The sequence below is a fragment of the Lontra canadensis genome, unplaced genomic scaffold (assembly GCF_010015895.1).
Source record: "Lontra canadensis isolate GAN:19392208 unplaced genomic scaffold, GSC_riverotter_1.0 scaffold5, whole genome shotgun sequence".
NCBI classification, from domain to species: Eukaryota; Metazoa; Chordata; class Mammalia; order Carnivora; family Mustelidae; genus Lontra; species Lontra canadensis.
In genome coordinates, this window is record NW_022630999.1 from 37,037,331 (window position 1) to 37,044,576 (window position 7,246).

The window sequence follows — 7,246 nt, forward strand, 5'->3', positions numbered from 1 at the left end:
AGCTGGGCCTGAAGCCTCCAGACTATTTAGCTATGTGAGCCAATAAATTCCTATTATTTACTTAAATACATCGAGCAAGGATTTTCCTTTCATGTGCAATGAAAAAAGCTCAAATTTGATGATACATTCTTTGAAAAACAAAATAGCATTCCAGTAGGCCAAATATAGGAATTTCAAAGGAAAAGGTACTCTAGTTCACTTCAACACGTGGAATAACACTGGGAAAAAGAGATCAGTTGGCTCCCCTCAGGAGACACTTTGAGTCACGGGACAGGGTGAGCATGTCTGAAGCAAATCTGGGATGGCGGTTCAGGTGACTCCTGTGATGTTTGGGGATCCAGGCAGGAGAGGATGTGTCCCTCTCCACATCACTCTTGCAGGCTACACAAACATCAGCTTCTCAGGCAGTAGGAACTTCTAAGTTGGTGAGGAAACAGCTCTGCCCAGAGCCAGTGGGGAGACTCTGGTGGGAGGACGTAGGCTGAGGAAGGAGACAGGAAGGAGAATTGTCAAACTATACAAAGACTCACCCGTCTGTGCCCCTTGGGGATTTTCCTCTCCCCCAGCAAATATTACCGTCTTTCCCAAAGCTTGGCTCAACTAATACCCTGCTGGTTAATACGGTAATTTTTGGAGGTATGTGAATTAATTTAAAAAAATTTTTCTTTAACCGTTTTGGGTTGTGTAATTTAAAAATCCTGTTTTTTTTTTTCTATTTAAAGTAAGACTATAGTCTCTCCTCCTAAAATACATTGATTAAAAGGAAATATTCGGTCATTTAGCATCGAAAGAGGTACAGCATGTTGGCAAGATTGGGACAGCTGCGAGCTAATGACTGAGGTTTGGGGAAACCATACTGCTTCTTTCAGCTTTGATGGCAGCCCTCGTCTTCTGTGGAGAATATCACACCCATTTCACAGAGAGGACAATGAAGCCCTCAGAGGTGAAAGGCACAGCTTATGTTAGACTTCAGACACCTGGATCTTTCCATTAGCCCCTCCCCTGGTCCTAGGGCACAGGCTACCTCCATGACAAAGCCCGGGAACCAGTTATGGGGAGGGCACGAGACCCCGAACAGCGGGCCCTCACAGAGGGGGCCTGCTGCAGAAAAGAACAAAAAGCCTGACCTTCTTGGGGAACTGCACAATCCTTTGTTTGAACAGTTTCCAGGGAAGCCTAATTAATCCCATTGTTGATGCTAATGCGCTGCTTTTTTAAGACTCAGAGTTGATGCTGCAAGCAAATTTCTTTTTGATTTAAGGCTTTGGAAAGAAGACAGAAGTTTTATCAAACGTGCCTGGATTATGCTGCAGGCTCCGTGCGCCGAGAGATGAAGGCCCACTTAGCTGTGGCAGGGTGGCCAGCCCCCCTAAAAACACCGCTCCTTATGGTGGCCACTTTCCAAAGACCTTTCTCTGTTTGGGTTTTCTTTGGTGAATTTTCACTCTGCTGACTTGTTTTACAAACATATGGATGGAGAGTCAGGCAACCACATAAATTTTGTACCCATGACAGCAAAATGCTTGTAATAATAACAGTAATTACAATGATAGCAATAGCTACCATTTATTTAATTCTTACACATGCGGACATTTAAATATTTGGAAACAGTTGAGATATAAGAAACATTTTCTGAATGCTAATTGTGTGCTGGGCATGCAGAAATGAATTAGACCTAGTATGTAGGGAAGGATGAGGTACAGTCTCACTCCGCAGCAGGCAGGAGATCTTCAGCCCACTGCTGGGGGGCGGGGAGGGACATTGCTGCCATCCCCTGGTTCCCGGGGAATGGGTCTGCACAACCAGGCTCTCGACACAGAGAGTGTGCATCCTAGGACTGGGGACTAACAGAAAGATCAGGGTCTCTGAAGTCAAGTGTAAACTCTGCCTTTTACCTCTCTGGGCTTCACTATCTGCCTTTATAAAATGGAGGAGAACAAGGTTATCATAAAGGTTAAATGAGATAATGTAGTTTTCCCAAACTTCAGTCACTGGCACATAACTATCCCAGTAAGTAAGGAAAGTGGATTCATGGCACTCTGACAAAGTCAAGGAAGGCTTCCCTAAAGTGGGGCCATTGGGACTGGGTTTTGAGGCATGACTAGGAGTACGCTACCTGACCAGTAAGGATAAGGGGCATTCTAAGTCTGGGAAAAGTTTATGCAAAAGATCACAGAGTAGAAGTGCAAAGTCTCATAGCTGTTAAGGGGCAAAACAGGGATTTAAATTTGGGTTTCTTTGACCCCAAAGTCTGGGCTGATGAGCAGCAGGCTATTCTAATGAGGACATAGTATTGGCAGTACTTGAGGAAGAACCCTAGGAAGGACTGAGGTTCCACTCTGGGCAACGAGATGGATGGTGTGGCAGAATCTGCGTGTGCTTACCTTAGTATCTGTTCTCTCCCTCCTCTTCAGGGATAAAACCTCCAGTCTTTGGTTGGATATCTGAAGTAGAGGCTATATTCCTAGCATCTCAGGAGGTAGATGTGGAGTGGGGCTAACTTCCAGACAGTGGGATGGAAGCAAAGGAGTTGTATGGCAGTTTCTGGAAAATATTTTCAAAACATTGATGACCCATTTGCCCCCCTTTCCCTCCTTCCACGTTCCGCTATTTGGAATATGGACCTGATGATTTGAATTTCATCTGGGACCATGAGGCTGAGCACAGTTCCTGGGGGTTGGTGCAGAAGAAAGCTGGAAATAGTTTGCGTCCAAGACCAAGGTGCAGCCACCCTGCCGGCCCTGGATGGCTTATTCTGGACTTGCTGGACGTGAAAGAGAAACACAAGGTCTGTGTCAACTCCCTTGGCTAAGATGTCATGATGCGAAACTTCATCCATCGAGCGGCTCCGGGCTATAAACCGTGAAGTCCCCCTGGACTCCTTTCTTTCACTGCGCATGCGTTCCTGGCAGTTCTGCTTTCAAATATCCAATATCCAAGCATCACCCTGGTCTGAGCCACCATCGCTCTATGCTAGGAGCCTCCTAACGGAGCTTGCTGCCACTACCTCTGACCCCTACAGTCTATTCTCAGCAGAGCAGCCAAGGGGACTCGAAAGGTCGAGCCATCGCGCCCCTCTTCTGCTCAGAGCTCTGCATTACTGCCACCCTTTCAGGGTAAAAACCAAGTCCTTACACGGGCCTTACTCCATCTTCACCTGCTCCCCCTGCCTCTCTGATCTATACCTTTTCAAACTCACTGCACTCCAGCCACGCTGGTCTCCCTGCTGTTGGTCAAACATAGCAGACACACGCCTGCCTCCCGCCTTCGCTTTGGTGGTCATCTATCCCAGGCACCCACTTCGGGCCGCCGGGGAGCTCACTCCCTCATCTCCGGCAGGGTCTTCACACAGGTGCCCCTGCCACTCGGTTCAAAGTGACAACCGCTCCCTCTCTATCTCGTAACACAGCTTAGTCTGTTCACAGTTTCTCTGATGGTTTTAAACACAATAATCAAATTCATAGTCCCTCTTCCCCTGCCCCCAACCTACCACGGAATGTGAGCTCCAGGAAGGCAGGAATCTTGTTTTGCTGCTGACGTATCTCAGTCACCTACACTAGTGCACAACACATGGCAGGTGCCGGACAAAGTATTTGTTAATGGTTCTTGCTGAAGGCATTATTTTTCACAGTTTTAAAAAATTACGGTCTGTTTCAAGTACGCATGAATAACTAGAGAGAGAACAGTATGTCCCACTCCAACATATCCAACTCTGACAACCGTCAGTCATGAACAACCTTTTGTCATCTACACCCCCTTCCAATTGTACCTCGGATGATTTTGTTTTATTTTCTTAAGATTTTGTTTGTTTATTTATTTATCAGAGAGAGAGAGAGATCGCAAGCAGGGAAGTGGCACGCAGAGAGAGAGGGAGAAGCAGGCTCCCCACTGATCAAGAAGCCGGATGCAGGACTTGATCTCAGGACTCTGGGATCAGGACCTGAGCCAAAGGCGGACACTTAACTGACTGAGCCATCTAGGCGCCCCACCCTGGGGGTTTTGAAGTGAATGCCAAACGTCCTATCATTTCATCAGCAAATATTTCAGTGTGTATCTCAAAAAGCAAAAACTCCTATTTTATTTTAACAGCTTTATTGAGATATTACTGACATAAAACTTGAGTGTGTAAAAGCTACACAATTTGATATTTTGATGTACAGTGAATGATTGCCACAACCCAGGTACTTAGCATAGCTACTGCTTTTACATGTCCACCGTGAGTGTGTGTGTGTGTGTGTGTGTGATGAGAAGATTTAAAATCTATCCTCTTAGCAATTTCAAGTATACATTAGATCTCTAGAACTTACTAACTCTGAATAACTGAAACTTTGTACACTTTGACCAATATTTTCCCATTTCCCCCTCCCCCATCCCCTGGCAACCACCACCCTACTCTGTTTCTAGGACAAAACTCTTCTTTTATAATAAAATCTCAATACCGTTGTCATAGCCGAGAGCAGTCAACAGTAATTTCTTTGTATCATTAATTATCTAGTCAGCGTTTGTATTCCTAGTTGTTTTATATATTTTTAAAGTTTATTTGTTTGAATTAGGATCCAAATAAAATCCACTCTGTGATCAGTTAGCGTGTCTCCTAAGACTCTTTTTAAACTGTAGATTCTTTTTACGTCATTGTGCAATTTGTTGTTGCTGAAGGAACGGGGTCATTTGGTCTCTTAAGTTTCCCACAGTCTGGACTTTGCTAATTGCATTCCCTTGGTGGCATTTAGTAAGTTCCCCTGTCCTCTGTATTTCCTGTCCATTGATGGTTGGCTCCCGAAGCTTCACAGGCCTGGACTGCTGCTCCAGGAGCCCCACTGTGTATGCAGAACCGTGTTTAGGAAGCAGCTCAGATCCGACTGTCTCTTTTCCTGAAGTTAATGTCTTCTCATTACTAATGTCGAAATTCATTCTTTCCTTGGGGGCTACAAAATCACGATCATCCAATTCTACCTTCCTTCCTCACCAGGTTAGAACAAGGAGTTTCGCCACATTAGCAGAGATGTGTTATGTGTAGAACTTCTCGGGGTTTGTACTTGTGTCCAAACCAGATCCACTCACTCTAGGTGGTGCAGCCACTACCCATGCTGTTGGAGGAGTGAGCTGGGCATGGGGGAGGGAGAGGTGACAACTTCAGGGTTGTTCACAGGCTGAGGTGGCTTTGTTCGTTCTCAGGGTGTCCTCAATGAGGCCAGAGCTGGGGGCAGTGTAGCACCGTCCTCAGTGTCTTGTTGGTGGAAGTCAAAGAATGGGTACTGCTTGACATACTTGCCTTCTGTTGAAAAGTGGTTGTGTAGATGGATGGACGGATGGACATGACTGTGGACAACTATCATCACACACAAGGTGGTTATAATTGAGAGATTGTTTAAGGAGAGAGTATATAAAAAAGTCATTGTCACCACATTCAGACTTTAATCTTTACAACTTAACAGAAGAATAGCAGAGTCTTTGGGTTTAGTATTTTTCCATTCAGAAACTCAATTTTATTTATTTTATTCTTTTCCCCTTGGAGACAGAGCTTCCATAACATTTCCCTTTAAAGGGGTTATTTATTTTATTTTTTTAAAGATTTTATTTATTTATTTGACAGACAGAGATCACAAGTAGGCAGAGAGGCAGGCAGAGAGAGGAAGGGAAGCAGGCTCCCGCTGAGCAGAGAGCCCGACTCGGGGCTCGATCCCAGGACCCTGGGATCATGACCTGAGCTGAAGGCAGAGGCTTTAACCCACTGAGCCACCCAGGAGCCCCAAAAGGGGCTATTTAAATTCCCAAGGCCATGAATGCATCCTTGATGGGCAAAACAGCTTCTGACTTGGCTGCAGCCCCCTCTGTCTTCCGAGCCCTTGATCTGGCAAATGCAGAGTAGAGACCGGCCATAATGTTCCCTGGCTCCCCGTTCAATGGTAACAGCTTGATAGCTTTGGGGAATAATTGGCAGATTCACCGCTAACTAATCCAGGGGGAGGCAGAGAGAAAGAGAGAGATTTAAGGCTCTACTGATGAGTGAGAGGCAAAATTATCTAGTCAATCTCTGCCTAGTGACAGCCCTGCTCACCTGTCCAGAGGGCGTGGCTTTCCTGGTCCTGGGGAAGCCGGCTGACTACCGTGTGCCACAGGGTGGCCACCGTGGGAATGGTCTCAGTCCCTGCTGTGGCCAGGCACCGGGCCAGGTGCTCCATAAGCATCAGGAAGCCACACAGCCTGGTGGGTAAAAATCTAACCTTCGCATATGATGAACTGGATTCAAATTCTCATTGTTGGTTGGGTTGGGCATTTAATCTCCCTGAGCCTTGATGTTCTCATCTGCAGAATAGGGGAAGTGATCCCTACATCATGATGCCTTTGAAATAGTCAAATGAGAAAATGCAAGTGAAACACCTAATGTGAATTCAATCAATAGTAGTTGTTTCTGTCATTGTCTCTTGTCCTGAGCTGCGCTTTTTAAACTGCGATGCTCAGCCACCCATCAGGGGATTCTGATGGTGTTTTAGAGGATGGCTATATACATTTGCAGGATAAAGCTCTTCTTAAAACATTTTTTTTAAATTATGTCCAGGGAAATTTTCAGTGATTAAAAAGACATGATACATGATGGACTAGAATGTACACGTCATGTATACTTTTTAATGACGGCATGGGTTTCAAGATTATTTCATCGTTTATGCAGTAGCGGCATTAAACCGCTCCCCGCAACCTTCTAGAATTGCCCATGCGTTCCTGCCTGCCTACTGCTCCCCCCAAGAGCTTGAATGATGGTCTTACCACAGTTGTCCCCATTCTGCAGATGAAGGAGGAGTCTCAGACCTTCAATGACTTGGCAGCCGGGAGTCCAAACTTCACTGTAAAGTCCGTGCCCTTCCCCATGCCTGCCATTATATCAGAGCTAAGAAGAGAATAACTATATGATATGAAGTGTGTCTTTCAGGGTTTCCCAGAGAATCAGAACCAATAGGGTAGACATAGGTAGAAGGAGATTTTCTGTGAGAAGCCGGCTCACACAGTTATGGAGGCTGAGAAGTTCTATGACCTGCAAGCTGGAGGCCCCGGGAAGCCAGTGGTGGAGTCCCAGTCTGTGTCTGAAGGTCTGAGAGCCCGGAGCACTGATGACTGAGGGCAGGGGGAGATGGATGACGAAGCTCAGGCCGAGAGCAAATTTGCCCTCCCTCCGTCTTTTTCTTCTATTCAGACCCTCAGTGAATGTGATGATAACCCATGCACACTGGTGAGGGCCATCTCCATCGTT

At 46.0% G+C, this 7,246-nt stretch overlaps 1 long non-coding RNA gene across 1 annotated transcript; it reads right to left on the minus strand.

The window, feature by feature from the left end:
- Window positions 1-349: 349 nt before the first annotated feature.
- Window positions 350-6,845, minus strand: LOC116864066. The gene is made up of 3 exons (XR_004381933.1): window positions 6,766-6,845; window positions 2,385-2,544; window positions 350-481 (listed from the first exon to the last, which is right to left on the minus strand). It is a non-coding gene; the product is annotated as an uncharacterized LOC116864066 (long non-coding RNA).
- Window positions 6,846-7,246: the final 401 nt, after the last annotated feature.